Below are 21,927 nucleotides of genomic sequence, written 5' to 3'. Positions count from 1 at the left end.
GGAGGATTCGATGGCAGATTTGAAGATAGATTTGAAGACAGACATGGAAGAATTGAAGAAGTTGCTACAAGAAAGGGTCACTAATGGTGAAAAGGTAGTAAAGGAAACTCATGATGAGAACAAAAGAAATGTTAATCATGATTCCATAGACGCTAATGTTGGATCGAAGAATCACCATATTCCAAAAATCGATATGAGGAAGTTTGATGGCAAGGATCCCGCCACATGGATATTACAGATGGAGCAATTCTTCGATCTCAATAATGTGCAAAACACACAAAAGGTACGTATGGCAACTGTATATTTGGAACCAAATCAGTTTGTATGGTATCAATGGCTTTGCTCTCGTAAACAATTTATCACTTGGGCAATTTTTACGGAAGAATTGATAGCACATTATGAAGATACAAAAAGCAACACTTTTTTTAGCCAATTGATAAGTCTCAAACAAAAGGGTTCAGTAATGGAGCACATTGAGGAGTTCCAAAAATTGAACATAAGGGTAAAAGATATTCCAGAGGAGCATAGGATTGATGTGTTCATAGGGTCTTTAAAGGATAATATCCAACATGATGTTCGCCTTTGGGAACCTGATTCATTAGAGAAGGCATTCAGGTTAGCAAGAAAAATGGAAAGCAAAATTATGGCAACCAGGAAGCATACCACTCACAACTATAAAGACGGAAGTGTTGTTGCCCCTAGTCTTCCACAACCTATAAGGTTGACACCACAACAATTGGAAGAAAAAAGAGCAAAAGGGCTTTGTTACAGTTGTGATAGCAAATACACTAAAGGTCATAAGTGTGCTGAGAAGAAATTATTCTACATAGATTGTGAAGAGGAAGAAGAAAAGGAGCAAGAAAGGTCAAAAGAAGAAGATATACTCCAGGAACAAAGCCTAGATGAAGAACAAATAAATCCGACCATATCTTGTAATGCATTGGCGGGAATTACCACTCCTCAAACCATCAAGATAGAAGGACAAATCAAGAAGAAAAAGGTAATAGTGTTGATTGATTCAGGAAGCACCCACAATTTTATTCATTGTAGGGTAGCAAAAGAATTGAATTGCTTCCTATATCCAGCACCAGAGTGTCAAGTGATGATTGCAAATGGAGGAACAATAAATTGCTCTGGAAAGTGCCATAATATCAAGCTATCCATGGGAGAATATGTATTGACTAGCCCAATGCTTTCCATTCCAATGGGAGGTGCTGATGTTGTACTAGGAGTCCAATGGCTACAATCCTTGGGTACAATAGCTTTTAATTTTCAAGAACTTTTCATCAAATTTTCTACGGAAGGAAAGGAAGTTGAATTAAGGGGTATTGCAGGGAAACCAGGAAAGATAATCAGCTCTAATGGCATGACAAAGCTTCTAAAAAAGGAGCAAAGAGGTGTAATTGCACAATTATGTTCGCTAGATGTTTCCACATTGGAATCATCTATTTCTCCAGATCTCCAAAAAGTCCTGGACAATCATTCCAAGGTATTTGAGACTCCCAAAGGTCTCCCACCTATGCGTGATCATGATCATGCTATTCATCTGATTCCAGGAAGTGTTCCTCCAAACATCAGGCCGTACAGATATCCCTATGTCCAAAAAAGTGAAATTGAACGTATGGTTGCAGAAATGCTAGAGGCTGGTATAATTCAACCGAGTCAAAGTTCTTTCTCAGCTCCAGTAGTATTGGTGCACAAGAAGGATGGATCATGGCGCATGTGTCCGGATTATAGGGAGCTCAACAAGCTCACTATTAAAGATAAGTTCCCCATTCCTGTTATTGATGAATTACTGGATGAATTGCATGGATCAATTTACTTCACCAAGTTGGATCTTCGTTCGGGATATCATCAAATCAGAATGAAGATTGAAGACATTCCGAAAACGACATTTAGAACTCATGAGGGTCATTATGAATTTTTGGTCATGCCTTTTGGCCTTACCAATGCACCTTCAACATTTCAAGGTTTGATGAATTCAATTTTCAAACCATTCCTTAGAAAATTTGTGTTAGTATTTTTTGATGATATACTAATCTACAGCAAGTCTTGGAAGGATCATGTTGAACATGTTGACAGGGTGCTACAACTATTGGAGGAGAAACAATTATATGCAAAAAGATCCAAATGTTTCTTTGGAGTCCAGGAGGTGGAATATTTGGGTCATATTGTATCTCATGAAGGAGTTAAGGTAGACCCTAGCAAAATTAAAGCCATTAAGGAATGGAAAATCCCCACATCCATAAAGCATCTGCGAGGATTTCTTGGGTTGACAGGGTATTATCGCAAGTTTGTTAAGAATTATGGGAGAATAGCAGCACCTCTAACAACATTATTGAAGAAAGATTCATTTTCATGGACTCCGGAAGCAACAAAGGCCTTTGAACATCTTAAAGAGGCAATGTGCCAAGCACCGGTCTTAGCTACACCGGACTTCACAAAAACCTTTATTGTGGAATGTGATGCTTCAGGAAATGGAATTGGTGCTGTTCTAATGCAAGATGAAAGACCCATTGCTTTTGAAAGTCGTCCAATCAAGGGAAAGTTTTTAAGCAAAGCTATTTATGAGAAGGAAATGTTGGCAATACTCCATGCACTTAAGAAATGGCGACCCTACCTAATGGGAAGACACTTCAAGGTAAAAACGGATCATGATAGCCTTAAATACTTTTTAGAACAAAGATTATCCTCTGAAGAGCAACAAAAGTGGGTCACAAAGATGTTGGGTTATGACTTTGAAATCATCTACAAAAAAGGGAAGCAAAATGTGGTGGCAGATGCACTCTCAAGAAAGGATGAGGATGTGGAAGCATTGTTGTGTGCCATTTCTATTATCCAACCAGATTGGATAAACGAAGCAAGGGAGGAATGGAAGAATGACGAAGAAGTGTGGGCACTTATTCGAAAGCTACAACAAGATTCCAGTACTTCTGATACATTTAGCTGGCAAAATGATTCGTTATGGTACAAAGATCGCTTATACCTCTGTAAGAATTCCCAGCTAAAACAAAAGATTCTTATGGAATTGCACACTTCTCCCTTAGGAGGGCACTCAGGATTTTTAAAAACTTACCACAGGGTTAAGAAGGAATTTTTTTGGGATGGCCTTAAATCAGATATTCAAAAGTTTGTGGCGGAATGTTTGGTTTGCCAGCAAAATAAAGTTGAAACAATTAAGACACCGGGTCTATTACAACCTTTATCCATTCCAAGCCAACGTTGGGAGGAGGTTTCAATGGATTTTATCACAGGTTTACCCAAGTCTGAGGGAAAGAGTGTCATCATGGTGGTAGTTGACAGACTTACCAAGTATGCACACTTTTGTGCATTATCACATCCATTTAAAGCCAGTACAGTTTCTACTGCATTTATGGAAACAGTTCAAAAGCTACATGGAAACCCAAAGATTATTGTAAGTGACAGAGATCCCATTTTCACTGGAAATTTTTGGACAGAATTATTTTCTTGTCTTGGTACTCAGTTAGCTCATAGCTCATCTTATCATCCTCAATCTGATGGGCAAACTGAGATAGTAAACAAATGTTTGGAAGGATATCTTCGTTGCTTTGTATCTGATAAACAGACACAATGGGTCAAATGGTTGCCTCTGGCTGAATGGTGGTATAACACTTCCTTCCATACAGCAACAAAAATGACCCCATTTATGGCACTTTATGGGTATCAACCACCATCCATCACATCATATTTAAGAGAAAATTCTAAGGTTCAGGCAGTGGAACATCACATCGAACATCAACAACAAGTCCTCCAACTCTTAAAGGATAACCTCGTGTTGGCACAAAATAGAATGAAACAACAGGCAGATCAACATCGCAGTGAAAGAAGTTTTGATGTAGGTGATTGGGTATTCCTACGGCTACAACCATATAAGCAAATGTCCCTAAAGCAAGCTAAGAAGGATAATAAATTATCACCAAAGTATTATGGTCCGTACAAGGTGTTGCAAAAGATTGGTACTATGGCATACAAATTGGAGCTTCCTGCAGCTTCTCGATTGCACCCAGTTTTCCATGTTTCATGTTTAAAGAAGGTTATAGGTGACAAGCTCCCAATTCAAACAATATTGCCAGAACTTGACGAGGAAGGAAAAATTATATTGGAACCGGAAGCAGTCACAGAAACAAGAACTCGACAGCTACGAAATCGATCAATTTCAGAGTATCTTATCAAGTGGAAGAACTTATCCGCTGAAGATTCCACATGGGAGGATGAGAATTTTATGCAGAAGTATCCAGAACTACTCAAGCGTTGAGGACAACACTTTTTTGAAGGAGAGGGGCATGTTGGGTCCCTATAATACTAGTGATTACCCCATTACTATTGTAGTTATACCTCTTATTTATATTGTTGTGCCCCAATTACCCCCATGTTGTTATTTCTGTGCCCCATAGAATCCCTCTATTGTTATTTTTGTGGCTTTATATTATTATTGTTAGGTCGGTTGGATTATATTGTGACTCCTTAGACTCCTATATATAGAAAGGAGGTTTTGTCATTTGTATCATCCAAGAATTGTTCATTTATGTAATGTAAAGGAGGTTTCCCCCTCGAAGAGGCTGAATTCTAAGGCGTTGATCTATCTTTTCTATCTTTTCCTGAGCTGGTTTCATAACAGATATCTTCAAGGATATTCACGAAGGTTGGGTGGGAGAAATATCTACATCAGTACCTGGAGCAATATGAAGAGTAATAGCAGAAGCTGGAGTAGAAAAGGCTGAGGAAAGTAATGAATAGTTTAAATATGAATGGACAATGTATAGTGAGATGCAGAATGTGAAGGTGCCGAAGTTAGTGGACAACAACAACAACTTGAAGCAGAGAGAAAGAGGTAGTAGAAAATGGCAGAGTATGGACCAACCCAAGGATGTGCTGGAAATGGGGATTGAAGAACTATGGTAGTTGATGATGAAACAGTCCAGGCTGAGGAAAATGACAGCAGGAAGTGTGATCAATCAGAATTTGAAACTGATTTAAGAGAGGAAAATGAATAAGAAGACGATAGATATACAACAACAACAAAGGTGCAAGGAATTTGGGCAGTTACGAAATAAATTTTCAGACCCTGAAGGTTTTGTATCAACATATGAAGACACATGATCAGGAGATCATGAATATTTTCTACCTTGGGAGTCAGATGCAGGAGCATTAAGCTCAGAATTATCATTATACTTTAGTAGACATAGGGGGTCTTGAATTTTAAGGAAGTTGGTTTCCTAAGTGTTAAATTAATGTAATTATTTAGGATTTTGAGTGATTTTAATGAGAATACGAATTAATTAAGTATTTTGAGGCATATTGTAAATGTTCTCAAATGAAGGGGAACATGAGAGAATCAGGATAGTTAAGAGTTCATACGGATTGATAGCTTTGGAAATTAATTGTAGATCTTGAATTAGGAATTAGTTCATGATTTATTGGATTAAAGAGGATCCTTAGGGATAAAGATGAGATTTTAGGATTTTGTTGAGAAGTTTATGGATCTAAACCAGGAATTGGTTATAGAATCCTTTTGTATAAATGTAAGCCAAAAAGGCAGAGAAAAAGTTAGTCAAGTTAGATAGTTCGTTAGTTAGGGAGTTAGAGTGTGAAGAGGTTGACTGCAAGCCTGTGGGCAAATTGTGAAACAGAGGCCACTGATATTAGAAATCAGGCTTGAGAGAAGAAACCATGTAAATATTTATTTATCAATATAGGGAATGTGATTTCCTATTTGTGTGGTGTGTATGGAGTTATGATTTTTATGTAATTTAGTGTAATTTTGCATAGTACATGTATGCAAGTGAGGTTCAAGCAGAACACAAAGAAGAAGTGGAGTATGTAGGATTGGGGTTTAATCATTGAATCTAATCAAATGATCCAAGTGAAGTCCAGGGATGATAGTGATTAAGAGTACATAGAGTTAAGTCTAAGAGGGAGTTGTATTGCAAAACAACTAAAGACCCGAAACCATGAAGTAAACTCGAAACCATAGAAAACATTGAGAAATGGCCCAAAAACGAGGTAAAGGGAAGGTTGAAGAAATCAAGTGATGATGCACGAGAGCCATTAGATCTATGAGATAAAGAAATGAGGTTGAAGGTGATGGGTGATCAAGATTATGTCGCGCAGTATAAAGTAAAAGAAATGAAAGGCAGAGATTAAAATTAAGTGATAGACGGATAGTGATGGCAGAAGATGAGGAATCATTGAAATTTGATCTAGATCGTCAGATCAACAGATCTGTTAGATCGACAATTATAGCGTGGGTAAAATGTGTGAGTGTTAATGCGTGAGAAAAGTAGTTTCATAACATGAAATGTTTTATCGCACGGGTTGTAAGTGGTAAGTGGTAATTCGAGGTGGTCACCCAATTCCATTTATGATTCAAAATGTAGCACACTGCAGGAGAGAGAAAACCACTTTATCGGGCGGGTAAACGTCGTGCAAGATCTCCGTCCGATATTGTTGTTAACCATTGGATAAAATGTGCTTTGATCAACGGTGGAGGATCACCGATTAGTTTTTTGATTAGGTGAACCAACAATTTTCGGATTGAAAGGTAAGTTCAATGGTGGAGGTTGAACGCGATAAAGTGAGTATCAATAAATGTGCCAAGGTCGTGGATTGTTGAAAAGGTAAGTCTTACATGTGTTTTATGTGTATTTCTATTATACGAGGGTTATACTAGGAATCAAGTGGATTAATTTATTTTGGGTTAAATCAAGTGTAACTAAAGGAAATTGACCATGATATGACGTTTGGTCAATATGCACGGCTTATAGATTAACTAAAGTTTATGAGGGTTGCCAGCCGGATAAGTTGTTCTTGCGGACAAGACCTACCTCCCTAGTATCTATGGATATCTAGCGACAAGCAAACCAAACAAATTCTATCTTTCTCTAAATATGCGATTTATAAATAAAGTCTAGTAGATGTTTTAGGCATACCTCGGGTCCAGTGCTAGTTTGTGGAAGCCACGCTCCGTTGATCCAAATGAGCTCCCTTTTAAAGAATCTGCAAACACAAACAAGCACACATATTAAATAGCACTTGCATAGCCAATATAATATAGCATACTTATCATGATGATCAAGGAATTCATGAAATAAATCATAGAAGACAATTTATTGAGAAAATTGAATCTGATTGTATTAACTTTAATCAAAGAAGAACTTTACAACCTTGGTGCCTTGATGCTGTACAAGCTCCTCCTAGGGTCCAACAAGATTCTCCTCTACTTTGACAAGTTTCACTCTCTTCCCAAAGAAGCCAAAAGGTATGTAATCTCTCTTCTCAAGCTTAACTAGGAAGTCTTAATTCCAACAACATTTACCCTAAAAAATGTTCAACTTTCAACCTCCATAGCAACCAGCCCAATGCCTCAATTTATAGTGCAGAGGAGGGAAGTTACTAAGTCCACCTTCAAAGGGATAAAGCCCTCCTTCAAAGGGATAAGCTCCTCTCATCAAGGGGTTAGCTCCTTTAGTTATGGGATGCATGAACCACCTAGGAGCGAACCAACCACGTAAAGATTCCTTCTAGAAGTGTTTAGAATTAACCCAAAGTGCATTTTTAAGAATAAACTTGCGCCTTTTTTACTTTTACAGGGGTCTGCACCCACTCCTTTAGAGACAAAGTGGGCAGGTCCGCAGGTAACATGACCAAGGGGTGCGGGACCACAAGTAATGGTAAGAGAAAGTGCGGAACCAGAGTTTTATTGAATTTCAAGGACTTTCTCTCATTTTTAAAGCTTGACATGAAGAGTTGAGGTTTGAGACTTGCAAAGGAGGACAGTATGAGTGGTGATAGACTCACACTGACTGCAGAAAGTCATGGTGACAATATTTTGTGTAACGAGGGTGTATAAAATTCTGCTGGAAAGCTTTATTAAATTTTAAAACTTTGGATAGTCCAAATGAAATGTTTCCGCATAAAACTTAATTAATAAGCCTTAAACCTTTATTTGTTAAGGTTTTCACCATGTATCAGGTGATTAAGGCCTAGGACTAGTGACATATAATTAAATTTGCATAATGTGGGTATTGTCAGCTTAGGCTAGCATCAACCAGTCAGGTCAAATCAACCCAGAGGACAACTTCAAAGAGCTAGACAAAAAATTGACCAGACATAGATTGCGCATGGGAGGCTGGACCTACTCTTGAGTTTTCAAATGATGATTACAAATCTCACCTACTTTCCCATGTCTAATGCTTCTCTTTTGGATGAATGGAATGCTGCAATAAAAGCCATGTCGATTTGGGTAAGTTCCCTTGAAAATGATAAAAATGGTTTAGAAAGTAAAATGGAACATTTGTTCCATAAATATCTTCACTACAACAAAACCTTGTGATTAGCGTCCATTTTTTCTTCCTTTTTTGCGTCTAGATCCCATTTTTGGTGCTATTTGTGTCCATTTATCAAATATGGTGCAAACATTGATGCAAAGTTTGCACCGAGTTTTTCAACAAGTCTTACACCAAGTTTAGCACCAGGTATTGTAATAGGTTTTGCATAAGGTTTCACACCAGGTTTTACGCCAGGTTTTATGCCAAGTTTTGTTCCATCCTTTGTACCATGTTTTGCGTTAAGTTTGGCACCTAATTTTGTTTCACCAACTTTTGTATCATTTATTGCATCCACTTTTTACGCCTACACTTGCATCAACTTTTTCATCATCTCTTGCATCCTCTTTTGTATCATTTTTTAAATCATTTTTTGCATCCCCTTTGCATCAAGATTTGCTTCAGGTTTTGTGTCTCATATTGCATCTACTTTTGCATCTAATTTTGTTTCATAAACTTTTGCATCTTATTTTTCATCCATTGTTGCACCCATGTTTACATCCACTTTTGCATCCCTTTTTGCATCTTATTTTTCATCTTCATTTTCTTCTTTTTTTGCATCTATCATTGCATCCACTTTTGTTGTGACACTATTTGTACCATGTTTTGTACTTACTCTTGTACCCATGTTTTCTTCCAATTTTGCATCCATCTTCGTATCCACTTTTGCATCAAAATATTTCATCTATTTTTGCATCCACTTTTGTGTTGGGTTTTTCATCTCATTTTGTATCTTCTTTTGCATCTACTTCCATTGCATCCATATTTTTCATCCAATTTTGTTTTTGTTGTTGTGCCCATGTTTGCATCCACTTTTGCATCCCTTATTGCATTTTGTCTTGCATCCAAGTTTTCATCTTTTTTTGTGTTTTTTATTACATCCACTTTCTCATCCATTTATGTTGTGCCATATCTTGTGCCTATCATTGAAACCCACATTTGCTTCCAATTTTTCATCCACATTTGCATCCTCTTTTGTGTCCAAGTTTGCATCAAATAATGTTTATGTTTCTTGCATCCCATTTTGCATCTACTTTTACATCCACTTCTGATGCGTACAATTTTAAATCTAATTTTGTGTCCACTGTTGCACCCATGTTTGGTCCATGTTTACATCCATTTCTTAATCCAATTTTGCCTCCTCTTTGCATCCAAGTTTGTGTTTTTTTTTTCATTGTTGTATCCACATTTATTTCACAACAGTTCATGGTAAGTTTTATGCCTACTATTACACCCATGTTTTCTTCCACTTTTTCATCCATGTATGTATCCTATTTTGTGTCCAAGTTTGCATCAACTATTGCATCTACATTTTTATCCACTTTTGTGTCAATTTTTCTATCTTGTTTTGCATCTAATTATGTTGTGTCCACTCTTCATCCAATTTTATGTCTATTGTTGCCCCCATTTTTTTTTTTTACTTTTGCATCCATTTTCCAACACTCATATATTTTTTTCATTGATGATATTTCTTATGACATTAACAATTATGAACAAATGATGACAATGTCAATAATTATGACAATGATGATAACGAATATGATGATGATGACATGAATTGTGATTATTATGATAATCAAAATGATGATAAAGATTACATGGGTTATAATGACAATGATGATGGCGATGCTAATGACCTTGGAAAATCTTCCTAATTTTTAAATGTTTCCATGGTCATAATCATAATCATTATCTTTAGAGTCATCTTCCAAGTCATCATCATTTGATCATCATTATCATTACTTTCATCTTAGTCATCATCAACAACAATAATGTCATGAATGATGATTATGATGTTCATGACAAAGTTGACAACAACGATGATTGAAATTACATTAATTATGATGACGAGGATAATGAGAATTATAATGATGATGATAATGGTAGGATGATGATGATCATCGATCATCAATAAAAAAATAAAGTTGTCACTTCTCTTGTGTATATCATGTGTCCTAAAAACCCTTTTTGAGCACTCGTAATATTTTTTGGGTTGATGATATTTCTTACGACACCTATAATTATGAACAATTAATGACAATGTACATAATCATGATGATGATTATGATGATGATGATGATGACATGAATGGTGATTATGACGATAATGCAATGATGAGATTGATGGTTGTGATGATGATGATAATGAAGATGATGACACTCCCTCTAAACTAGGGAGATACTCATAATGAGACAAAAAAGTACTCTCAAATTGAAATATTCATATAAGAAGGGATCTGGATTGATAAGCATCAATGATGATTTACATCATCATAGCCAACATTGTCAAAATATAAAGGCCTTGACTAACAAGTTATATCTCTCCATTAGATCATAGCACAATGTTGGGAGGCATAAATTTGGACACCACTGCCTCTTTAGGCACTTACTGCACTAGGATGTTCATTAGGCATAGCCTCGCATGATCATTTCCTAATCCATTGTCATAATATTTGACACCAGGAAATGTCGATCCTCATGACTATTCTTATCTTGGATTAATGTACTTGAATTATGGTGGTTAGTCCTAGTCAAAGCACAAATTCTTAAAGAATATTGGTGTCAGATATTTATCTAATCCACCATTCTCCCTACTGCTGTCTTTAGTAGGCTTACAACTCTTAGTCTCAGTCATAGTACATAACAAATGGATAATATGGTGTCAATGCTCACTCCCTCTCAACCAAGGAGGAGACATCCACAAGCATAAGCATTTCTCAAGAATACCCATCATTTTCATAGGGAATAACATCATTAATTTGTTTTCATCGCATGACACCTTTATGATTAAGCATTCATAGATTTGTGGCAAGATATTTCCCCTTTTTTCATTTGTGATGAAATAAAATCAAAAAGTCAAAGTCAAAATCATTAAAGATGCACTATAATGATTTATCTAAGTCTAAACTCTAAGGTTAAAGTGAAAATTTATGTAAATATTATATCTATGAGTTGTTCAAAACTTATGAAAACCTTATTCTCTAAGTCCTATATATAAGAAAAATCAAACGAAAGAAAAATAAGGCCCAATGAATGGTAACTCTTCTATTCACACCCTCTTTGGAAAACATATGAATATATACACTCCTAGTCAAACTTGATCATATGTTTGTGATGGTTAAATCATGAAGTCCTCTTTTCCCCTTTCATTTTCACTTCATCATTTAAGCACCTAATTGAGGATCTAGGGAATTCTTCTTGCCTAAGGGTTTCATGTCTACTCTTGTTTTACTTATGTCACATTATGGTCAATCATGTGACAGAGTGAAATACTTAAGTTTGTGGACTTATTAGACCAGTGTATTAAGTTAATCACCACACACACATGTATTACATGTCATTAATCCACATGTGTGGGTTGGAGGCTCATTGCTTGAGAACTTTAATGATACTACTTTAGGGCCTTGATGGCATATCATACGAAATCTCTTGGTAAACATTGTGATCCATCCTTTCTTTTGCTCGAGACACTTGATAATATTGAAGTCACTCCCAATAATCCACTGAGATGGGGAGTATAAATTACTTGTGCTAGAAATAGAATTGAGAAATAGAGGTTTTCCATTTGCGATATTGGAGTCATAGACATTGGATACATGGTAATAGTCCTCGATGTCAATTAACTAAAATTATATTGTCATAATGCGAAAAGAGGTAAACATATTGGTAACCTTGATGTCCTGATCATTCCAAATAATAGCCATTCCACCCAAGTATATCTAATCATCAATCACTACTACTTAGAAATTCCTCCCCCATTTTCTAATTATATGAGGTAGAACCTCACTTAATATTTTTATTTCTTATATAAACATTATTGATGGGTGCTTTGCGTACCCTTTTTCTTTTAGGAGTATTTGTTTTCCTTTACTATTGAGGTCCCTCATGTTCCATGAGACTATTTTCATGGAGAATTTACACAGAAAGGAAGTATAATGCAACTAAAAAAAACATGTTCCGAGATTTAAGTTATTGAACAATGCCGCTTCATGACTCCTATATTTGCTTAACCTGGGACTGAATGGTGAACTTAATAGCCATAAGGGAAATTAACTAATGAAAATCTCAAAAAGATGTGACTTTTGACTTTATCACATACAAGTTAATATACTAAAAAAAATATCCATAAAAATTTCATCAATCATTGAATCTTTAAAAAAAATATCCGAAAAAATTTCATCAAGAAATGAAGCATTACATTATAAATTACAATCTATAAACCTTTTGGGAACTTTTTGCTAAACCATGTTCAAACCCAACATATTTAATATTAATATTTAACAATAATATGGAAAATAACACATTTTCATAAATTAAATAACATGTTATCAATCCTAATAATTGTCACTAACATAAAACTAAAAAGCATGCAACTAATGGGAGTGACCACTTAAGGCCACCATAAGACAATTAATCTATTAAGACAAGGATTAATGGGGAAAGAAATCTACAAAGGGAAAAGGCAAACCTATTTTAACTTTATTGTTTTATTAGGTGTAAGTTGAACATCTCAAGATATAATGAAGAGAAGAATTAATTTTATTGCATTAAAAAAACCCAAGCACAATCTATAACTTAGCAAGGAAGAGATGTATAATACCCATCTCAGCGACACAATGCATGGCATTAAGTTACTTTTTTATATATATAATTTAAAGTTATATCATAAAATCACAAATTTAGCATGAATGGATGTTTAAAATCCATTTTTGTAAAAAGAAAATATATTTTTTGTTATAGAAAAGAAAACCAGAAACTAAATACATTTTTTAGAAAAGAAAAAAGTACTAAACAAAATATATATTAAAAAGAAACCAAACTTAAAAAAATAAATTTTATTTTATTTTTAATTTAAAATATTTTTTTAGAATTTTTTTTTAAACACTTCCCTCCATTCTAAGAGTCATAAATAATAATAGAAATAAGGACAGACCAAAAATATTCCTTTCCTTGGTAAGTGTTTCCCACCATTCATTCCACTCACTCGAGTTATTTCATAAAACAAAGATAAGTGTTATTTCACACTCTTTTGGCAAAGCTTATTGAGCTTCTCTTATGATATATCTATTCCTTGATGGAGTCCTTGATATATTGATCAAGTTTTGATTCCTTAGAGATTAATTAGAGAAAAGAAAACATGAGTACTCTTAATTCCAAGTTCAATGCCTCTAATGGTGGACACAAAGCAAGGGAGGGGTTGCTATCATGGTCATAACTCCAAGTTCATTGCCTCTGATAGTGGACGAGGCAAGGGAGGGGGTTGCGGTCATGGTCGTGGTCGTGGAGTTTTCTCTTTTACATTATATTTAGGGAGTTCAAATCAATTTAAATGGAATCATTTTCGTCACTAGGTATAATGGATTAAGTGTGATAATGGATAAAATGAAGTAATTATTTGTGAGCATTTTTTCTTGAATGAACATTAGGATCCATCTTATTATAGAGAAAAGTACATGCATTAAAAACAACTCAATATTTCATGTGACATTCATATTGTATGCGACTTAGTTTTCATTAAAAACAATTTACTTTTTCATGTGACATTCTTTTTTTGTTAAAATTTCTTCTATTTCTAATCTAAATTACAATTGTAATTTGAAATAAAGCTTCCAGTAAATATTAATTTACCAATTCTGCATGGAAATCATAAGAAACATTCACAATATAATATGAAGAACAATGGGGTGCCTACTTCATATGGATTAGAAAATTCTTCTACTACTTAATGTGAATTACAAGTGTAATCTTAGTTGGATCTCCAATATATATTAAGCCATATTTTCATTTTATTTTTAGTACTATTAAATGTTATTATTCCCTACCTCATTTTGTTGTTAGCATTGTAATAAAAATATGCATTTTGCTATAGAATTAGTACTAACATGTAATATTGATTTTTTTTCTAGAACGCTATCGGTAATGACCACAAAGATGATGATATAGACTATGTTTAGATTACATCATATATCAGATATGATGATGATGAGGATGGGGATGACATTGGTGATGATTATGTGCATGATATTATCAGGGTGGTCAGGATGATGATCATGGAAATGATCATGAGGATGAGCTTGATTATGATTTTCGTGGTGCTAGCACCTAAGAAAAAATTAAGAAACTAATAAAATAATGCCATGTAGACAAGTTTTTAATATATCATTTTTATTATTATTCTACCAAAATTACCCAAATAAATGTCACATTTATCAAAATAAATGTATATGTATTTTATATTTAAATTAATATATTAGCACAAGATTTAATAAAATTTAAATTTAAAAAGTAAATTTAAATGAAAAGAAAAATTCAAAATTTAAAGGAAATTTAAATTTAAATTCAAATTACCGAAATAAACGTCACTTTTATCAAAAATAACCGTCTACATGTATTTTATATTGAAATTAATTTATTAACACAAGATTTAAGAAAATTTAAATTTAAGTTACTCAAATAAATGCACTTTTATCAAAATAACCATATATTTATATTTTATATTTAAATTAATTTATCAATACAAGATTTAATAAAATTTAAATTAAGAAAGTAAATTTAAAATCTAAATAAAATTTAGGATTTAAGATTTTATATTTAAATCTATTTATTTAACACGCCATGATTTATAGATTAAGATATTAATTTTATTTTTAATATTTAATATAGTTTTGGGTCACTTGGGCACCATTCACAGTTAAATTAGGTAAGTTATATATTAAAAAGAATCAACTTCCTAGTCACACCTGTATGTCTTTTAAATTTTAAAAGATTTTGATTGGCTTACACATTATGACATGGAAATTCAATGTTAACATTTTAAAATGAAAATTACTCTAATGCGAGGAAAAAAACTCGAGTTAACTAGAATTTGACACTCTTGCTCACTTTCGGAAACTCATATGGTGGAATTTGATCTCTTTATCCTCATATTTAGACTTTTCCTAAAAAATAAAAGCATACAAAAGTGGGAAAGAGCCATAAATCATGGAGAAGCTTTTTCCTAAGCACAAAAGCATCTAAAAAGTGGAAAATTCCGTTTTTATGTGAGGAAACATTATTCACCCAAAATACTTTGCCAAAATTGAATTAACGAGGAATTTGGGAAATCTTCATAGCCTTCACTTTCCTATATATTGGAGGTTTTGCCATTGAGGAAATGATGAGAATTTGTGTATTTCCATGGTGTTGAGATCTATCTTGAGAGGGAGAGTTTTGGAGCTAGGAGTTGGGGGAGGTGTTGTTGCAACTGCTTCTGATGGTTGTAACTTTCCTCCAACTCCTTTATTAATATAGATTAGTTGTTCTTCTTTCCATATGCTACTATTCATTCTTTACTTATCCTATTTAACTAATGAATGTATGGGCTTTTGGTTTATATTTATTTATTCAGTAATATTTATATGTTTATGATAGTTTCAATTATCAAGATATTATGTTGTGAATTTTTCTTTGTTCTCTCTCTTGTGTGTAGGACCAAGATTTGTAGCTATCTAGGTGCGCTTCCTAGCTACACTAAAAACTCCAACAAGACTCTACATCTTGATCTACTAAGAATCTTAAGCCTTAGAACAACATTTCTCTTAATCAGTCTATCTTAGGTTTCTGGGAGAAACTGAGAGGGTTTTATGTTCATCTAATTGTGCATTAAATCCTACAAAAAAATGATATTTAGAAAATGTAATATATTTCACTATGTAATAAAATTAGTAAAATGGAAGTAAAAGTAATACTCTAAACAAGAAGCCAAAAGTGGATGTAACCATCGATGCAAAATTGGGAGTAGAATTGGATGTTAAACTAACCATCAAAACAAGATGTAAACAATGAGACAAAAAGAATTTAAAAGTAGAAATAAAAAAAGGGTGCAAAACTAGACACAAAGAAGGGAACAAAATAGGGCATACAAAAAGATACCAAATTGGGCGCAAACAAGGATGTAAAAAAGGACTCCAAAATGAGGATGCAAAGAATGGTGTAAAATTAGGATGCAAAATTGGGTGCAAAAAAGATGTAAGAAAAGACACAAAACAAGAAGCAAAATGGGACTAAAAAAGGGTGAAACTAAGGATGCCAAATATTATGCATAACTAGATGAAAATTCAAACTAAAATCTAGGTGGAAAATGAGATGCAAATGTGGACACAAAATGTGGTAGAAAAATGATGAAAATTTGGATGCCAAAAAGGATGCAAAATTGGACATAAAAAATGGTGAAAAATTGGACACAAAAGTAGAAAAAATGGTGCGAAAATGAGCATAAAAATGGCTCAAATTTGGATGCAACATTAGATGCAAAATGAGGTGCAACAAATGATTCAAAACTTGGTGCAAAAACATATGCAAAAGTAGATGAAAAAATGGCTCAAAGTTGAATGTAACATTAGACACAAAATGGGATTCAAAGGTGGATGCAACACATGGTCGAACATAGGGTGAAAATTTAAATGCTCAAAATGATGCAAAATTGGATGGAAGAAATGTTGTTAAAAAAGATGCTAAATTGGATGCAACAAATGATGCAAAATTAGGTGCAAAATAGGATGCAAAAAAGGGAGACAAATGAAACTAAAAAGTGGATGAAATAAATGGTGCAAAAATGGATGAAAATTTTGGCACTAAATCATATTCAACATATGGTGCAAAATTCGATGCAAAAAATGGTGTAAAAAAAGGCAGAAAAATTGGTGCAAAAATAGATGTAAAAATAAGTACGAAATTAGAAGCAAAAAATAGCATAAGACTCGATGCAAAAACTGGCACAAACTCGATGCAAAAAAGGCACTAAATCAGATGCAAAAGACGGTGTAAAACTCGATGCAAATTATGACACAAAAATAGAATCAAAGAATGGCACAAAACAGGAAGCAAAAAATGATGCAAAAATAAATGAAAAAATAAATGCAAAAAATGGTACAAAACTAGAAGCGAAACATGTTGTAAAACCAATTACAATTCTTGGTGCAAAATATGATGCAAAATTTGGCGGAAAAAAAAAAGATAAAAAAATTTGGCGCAAAAAGGGACGCTTTAAAAATTGTACAATAGATCCATATTTAGCGCCAGGTTGCTCATCCCAATGGAGAGAAAAATACACTAAATCTGGTGCTAAATCTGGCGTAAATTTCCTGTTTTGTTGTAGTGCTTGGAGGTTTGGGGGGTATGAAAGGAATCGAAAGATGAGGTATTACCCTATGTGTCGAGTGAATAAATAATTTTAAGGCCAGGAAAGCCCAAACGCCAATCTGATTCCTTACTTTAATGGCCAACTAAATGTATATCCATTATACTTAAAGGAAGTCATAACAAATAGAAAATACAGTAGACTAAGCTTGAAAAGAACTACTTACAACTTTAACAAGAAATGGGAATTATGCCATTTATTTCCAATAGAGTTCTCCAGGAAGCACAATAAATATCCAAGTCCCATTTCAAAGTCCAAGAGTACTGGGACGGAACAATGAGTTGTGGACAATGTCTTGCTTATGCATTTCTATTTTATACATTTTGGTAAAATTTCATTGTGATGTGTTAAGATTTTTTGTAGGTTGATACAATCTTGATATATGATTACATTGTTTACCCGAGGAGGACTTGAACTTGGAACCTAGGGGGACTAAAGAACTCACTCACACGAGGATCGACAATTAGGATATCTCACTTGAGATGCATTTTGATGTCTCATTGATTTGGCTTCCATTCCATTATAAAGTTTCCTTTTATTAATACTAGCTAGAAGTTATAACTATTCATTACTAGCCAAATGTTTTTAAATATGGATAAAGTTAAGATGGCTACATATACAACATAACATCCATCCTCAGTTAGGCCAAACCAACACCGTATTTGCAAATGGATATTAAAGCCTCGAAACTTTAGTGCTAACCATGCTTATCATATAAATAAATATGGTAGCCGAAGGATAAATAGTGTGACACAAACTCTTAGTTGATTCATGAAAGGAGTACATAGAGTTGCACTGAAATCATAAATGTAAAATTTTTATATATCATCAAATTACAGAATCATATAATGGGTTTCAATTTTTGGGAGGGACAAGGAAGCATGACAAGATAATTTTGAATTTTGTAATTATAAAAATACGCATCATTCACTAGCATTGTATGACAATAGCACTGTATGAAATATGTAGAAAAGTGTAAAATAAGTTTACAAAAATTATGAAAGGGGGCAATTGAAACAAGCAAAAAAGCTGCGACTGGTCTACTTTTTCTCACACAAATAAAAGAAAAGAAGAGGTACCAACCAATCCATAACTTCACCTCTAAAAACATGAGAAAATTTTGTTTGAGTTGGGATCATCAAATTCGTCAAGTAAACCTTCAGATAACATCACACCATAGAAGAGGATATTCTTGAACATTCTTCAACAGTCTTAGTGTAATAGAAACCAGTCAGTCTAAAAGCATTAATGCTGTGGAACTGATTGGAAACCACGGATTTTAATATTTTTACAGGGAAATTTTGTCCATCTCCTAAGATCTAATTTATATTTTGATATTTGACACAAAAAATTAAATGACAAGGCAGTGGAATTGTAACCTTGACTTAGTATCATAAAAAATATATTTCTTAGTGCAACTGAGGAGGTTGTGATCGTTTCAGTCACTACAAAACTTTCGTCATTGATTTCTAATTAAAAGTGAATCCATAGTACACATGACAACAATGTGCAACATCTCAATTAAATCATCATGAGGACCTACATAGGCCTGAAGTGAGGACCATCCTTGTTGAAGCAACATACATTCCCAAGAAATAATGTTGAATTCATTACCATATCTAGAAAATGAAGGGTCGAGAGCTTTCTTATCAGAAAATAACTCTAAAATCACAACCCCATAGCTATAAGCATTAGCCTTATCTGAAACACTACATGTCATCGCATGCTCTGGAGCAGCATAACTAAATGTGCCTAGTACATCAGTTGATGCATGGGTTTCAGAAGTTCCTAGAAGCCTAGAAAGACTAAATTTGAACAGATAGACATTGAAATTATTATCAAGAAGAATATTGCTAGGTTTGATATCTCGATGCAACACACATGCAACACAATCCTCGTGGAATAAGTAAGAACTTGAGTAATGTCTAAAGCAATTTTGTGAATCATGTCCCAGTGAAATCTTCATTTAGATCTCTCTTGGATAAATTTCTTCACGTTACCTCTAGGCAAATAATTGTATACTAAAAACATCCTAACTTTCTCTATCATATTTTTTTTTGTTTTGAACCGACAACTTAAAAACACATCTCGTGCTCTCAATGGCATAGAGGTTGTAACCAAAAACATCAAATCATACTTCACCAATTTGAGAATCACTATTGGTGTAGGCCTAGATCTCACGTTTCATATCAAGAAACATGTCCAAACTTAAGAATTCACAGTTTACATGTGGTGATAATTGTGGGAGTTTGTGTTTACAGGTCATGAGATGCTTTGTATATGTCCATACATGTTTTATTGTGACCAAGAGATGTACTTGTAAACATTCTATATCGATTAACATATGGTTTGTGCAATAATCCACAGTTTAATTGTTGGAAATACACAGTTTAATCACGATTCCCAAATTTTCTTACAATAGTTAAAAAAAAACATTGATATACAAAGCCAAACACTAATCATGTGCCTAACCCATCTTCGCAAACCATCATAATATCTCTATCAACTACTCCATCTCAGACTTGGTTAGTTTCAAAAATTGGGTGGAATGGCTCACCTCCTGAAATAAAACCAAAGGATCAGCAAACTTAATACTTATAATGTTGACTTCTCCTTCCTTTGAAGTTGCGATATCTTCAAAAATTTCTGAACTATTCGCAACTTCCAATATCTCTTTCACATTTTCAGTCCTTGTTTTCCCTGTGCTGAATTTTCCTCATATATGATCCAATCTAAATCTCTAAAACCTATAATTTGACCCCTTTTTATCATTCTAATTCAACATGTGAAATTTCCATTCAATGGAGGAGGACGAACGTCAAGAAGTTTGATTAGTCGAATTTTCCTAACCAAAGCCCGTAAAGGAACACCTTCAATGTAATTAGGAACACATGGCATTATTCCTACTGAACATATTTGTTTTTATATGGATTTTTTCTATTCATGATGACTTATTTATAATGGAATATAAAATAAAGGTTCAAACAAAAGATATTTGAAGGCGATTGAACTAATAAGTATACCGTAGAATTATCTATAGTACAGATCCATTACCTAATTAACATTTGGGAAGATTAATGTTCTAAAGATTACAATTTAATCACTATAAGAGGTGGTACACAAGTAAACAACAACTAAGTTATAAACAAAGGAAAACTTTAAAACAAAATTACAAGGCACTGTAAACTATAAAATAAAGAAAAAAATGGGGAATTTTGTCATTTAAGAGGAGATGCAGGACATAAAAAGTTTATGGATAGGAAAATATTTAATAGAATTTTTTTCTATTATGGTATTAATTACTAAAAATAAGATAATTAAATTATGCAGGGGAGTAAAATTAAATGGTAATAAAGAGATTGTGATAATTGATATTATATTTGAAAAATTATAATTATTTTTTATCTCATAATTTTGTGATCCATATTGTTTCTTTGGAATTGACTTTCAGAATAATCACATCATGAGTATTCACTAGTCGATGTTTTGAACCCTCTAATGTGGTTCATCATCAAGACCAAGATGAAAAAATTAATCTGTCATTAGGAAGGCCCAAACGATCTTCAATTCGGTTCAAGTGTTTCTCTAGGATCTTCACGGAAAGTTGTAACTCATCTAACATGAGGAATACTTCTTCCTTGGCCTTAGTTTGATTTGAAAATACACTAACCATTAGAATTTTCATATGCTAGTAGATATCAACAATATAAGTGTATTAGTTGTATCTTCCTCTCGTGTGTGCTATGTCAAGCACCTAATATGCTACCTCTCTAACCACTTTGATATTTATCAAACATTTGTGATTTTCTACGATGTCATGTTTCATTGCCATTATTGTTTCTTGAATATTCACTGAGTGTGGATGTAATACAAACGTGTTGAAGTTTAAACTTTTTGTTGGGTTCAAAAGCCTCATTTTTTTATGCAGTGGGCCACTCCTTATTAGCTTTGAGTGCATCAATGATGCTGATAACAAACACTTCCTAAAATATGAACATTTTCTCAAGAGATGGAAGTGAAGGGTAGTGGAAGCCAAGGAGGAGAGGAAGTTGGGAGATGAGGGATTTTCTTAAGGATGGATTCAGAGAAGAACCTAAAGGAGAGAGACCATCCCTGACTTGAAAAATATATCTAAAGAGAAGGAGAAACCTAGCAAAACCAAACTATAATATTCTAAGTGAGGGGTTGAGAGCTGACAGGACAAAAAAAAGAAAACAATGTAACCAATTCCTAGGGGATGCACTGGGAGAGAACACTAGAAATAAAGGAAACAACAAAGGGTAGCAAATCATACACTATAAAAAGTTAAAATAGTATCCCTAGAGGAAGCCTCCTATGGAATTGTTGTATTTCTATAAAAATAACCCATGAACACTAATAATTGACCACATTACAAGGCCTTGTG

At 33.8% G+C, this 21,927-nt stretch overlaps 1 pseudogene; it reads right to left on the bottom strand.

Moving 5' to 3' along the window:
* Nucleotides 1–18,931: 18,931 nt before the first annotated feature.
* On the bottom strand, nt 18,932–19,553 carry LOC149264833 (putative LRR receptor-like serine/threonine-protein kinase RPK1 pseudogene; annotated as a pseudogene).
* Between the last annotated feature and the right edge of the window lie 2,374 nt (nt 19,554–21,927).

The sequence above is a fragment of the Pinus tabuliformis genome, chromosome 6 (assembly GCF_031772625.1).
Source record: "Pinus tabuliformis cultivar Carrire ecotype Pingquan chromosome 6, CPIR1, whole genome shotgun sequence".
Lineage (NCBI taxonomy): Eukaryota > Viridiplantae > Streptophyta > Pinopsida > Pinales > Pinaceae > Pinus > Pinus tabuliformis.
This window is presented reverse-complemented; position numbering and strand designations above follow the sequence as displayed.